We start from the raw sequence: 2380 nt of genomic DNA, 5'->3' as shown, positions 1-2380 counted from the left end.
TTCCTTTGACATTTCTTGTAATGCTGGCTTGTTGGTGATGAATTCCTTAAGCTTTTTCCTGTCTGAGAAGCTCTTTATCTCACCTTCCATTTTAGTCAAAAGCCTTGCTGGGTAGAGTATTCATGGTTGTAGATTCTTGTTTTTCATAACTTTGAATATTTCTTGCCATTTCTATTGAAAAATCAGCATCCATTCTTATGAGAGTATCCTTATAAGTAACTAGCTTCCTTTCTCTTGCTACTTTTAAGATTCTCTCTTTGTCTTTGAACTTTGGCATTTTAATTATGATGTGTCTTGATGTAGGTCTGTTTGAATTCCTCTTGTTTGGGACTCTTTGTGCTTCCTGAACTCATATGGCTAATTCCTTTACCAAGTTAAGGATGTTTTCTACCATTATTTCTTCATATAGATTCTCAATCACTTGCTTTCTCTCTTCCTCTTCAGGTACTCCTATGATCTGGATATTTTTATACTTCATGTTGTCCCAGAGGTCTCTTAAACTATCTTCATTTTTTAAATTCTTTTTTCTTTTTGTTGTTCTGATTGGGTGTATTCTGCAACCTTGTCTTCCAATTCGCTGATTCGATCATCTGCTTTGTCCAACCTACTATTGAATCCTTCTACTATATTCTTCATTTCAGTTATTGTATTCCTCATTTCTGTCTGGTTCTCTTTTTTATGGTTTCTATGTCCTTTTTTATGCTTACTATCTCTCTGTTGAGGTTCTCATTGTACTCATCAATTCTCCCCATAAGTTCATTGAGCATCCTTATATCCATTATTTTGAACTCTGTCTCTGGTAAGTTGCTTGCCTATTCATTTAGCTTATTTTCTGGAGTTTACTCCTGTTGTTTCATTTGTGGCATGTTTCTTTGTTTTCTCATTTTATTAGCCTCTCTGTGTTCATTTCTATGTGTCAAGAATATTTGTTTCATACCTCAACCTTGGCTGGATGACCTAATATGGAAGTTGTCCTATGTGGCCCAGTGGAACACTCTCCCTGATTCCTTATGCCAGGGGCTCTGGATGTAATCTTTATGTGGGTTGTGTGTGATCTTCTGTTGTCGCCAAGACTTTATTGTTGTTAGTAGATCAGTGGATGGGATTAATGCTCAGGCTGATTAATTGTGGGAATTCACTGCACCCACAGGGTAAGAGTTGCTATGTGGAGGCTAACCCCACTGACTGGGATTTGCCCTAGCAGGCTTGTGTACTTGTTGCAATCACCCTTTGTGTGTATCACTAATGGGTCTGGTCAGGAGTTGCTCCATTGTGGTCTGGTGCCAGCCTCCAGATGTGTTGGTTTTGTGGCCCATTGGGAGGGACCAAAGTCAGCTACTGCCTTTGATTGCTCAGGGCTACCCAGTGAGAACTACAAAGCAATCCGCAGATGGTTGTTGCCTATGCTGGATTGGCTTCAATGTGTCTCCTTTATATTATCAGACGTAGGTGTTATGATCAGCTGGACTAAAGGTGATTCTCCACGTTGATTATTTTATAATTTGATTGTAGTTTCAATGTGGACTTGGAAGGAGACAAACCCTGCTTTTATCTAGTCCACCATTTTTAACTTTTTGAGGAACTGTCATACTGTTTTCTATAGTGGCTGCACCAATTTGCAGTCCCACTAATAGTGCATCTCTTCTCCACATTCTTGTCAACACTTGTTGTTTGTTGATTTATTGATGATAGCCATTCTGACAGGTGTGAGGTGATATCTCATTGTGGTTTTAAAATGCATTTCCCTCATCCGTAAGAAAAGATGAAATACTGCCATTTGCAACGACATGGATGGACCTCAAGATAATCATGCTAAGCGAAACAAGTCAGACAGAAAAAGTTGAAAATCACATGATATCACATATATGTGGGATATAAATCTAAAAAGCAACAAATGAACAGGACAAACAGAGACTCATGGTCATGGACAATAGACTAATGGTTACCAGAGGGTAGCGGGGAAAGGGAAGGAGGGAGGTAGACGGGGTAAAGGGGATCAAATACATAGTGACAGAAAGAAATCTAACTATGGGAGGTGAACACACAGCGTAACAGTATATATGCCTTATTGTTAAAGTGTACAGCTTAAACTTATTGGATTTCATTAACCATTGTCACCATAAAAAATAATAAAAATAAAAAAATAAAAATGAAATGCATTTCCCTGATGATTAGTGATGCTGAGCATATTTTTACATGTCTATTGGCCATCTGTATGTTCTCTTTGAAGAAATGTCTGTTTCTGGTGCGCTGTCCCTTTTTAAATCAGATTTTTTTTTTTTTTTTTTTTTTGGTGTTTGTCGTGTCCAGCAAGTGGTAAATACTGCCACGTCCAGCACAGCCCTGGAAAATAATCCTGAGTGAGAACGGTGGGAGATTG

This window comes from Pteropus alecto, unplaced genomic scaffold (genome assembly GCF_000325575.1).
Source record: "Pteropus alecto unplaced genomic scaffold, ASM32557v1 scaffold55, whole genome shotgun sequence".
Lineage (NCBI taxonomy): Eukaryota > Metazoa > Chordata > Mammalia > Chiroptera > Pteropodidae > Pteropus > Pteropus alecto.
The sequence above is the reverse complement of the archived record's forward strand: the minus strand, read 5'-3'. Positions refer to the sequence as shown.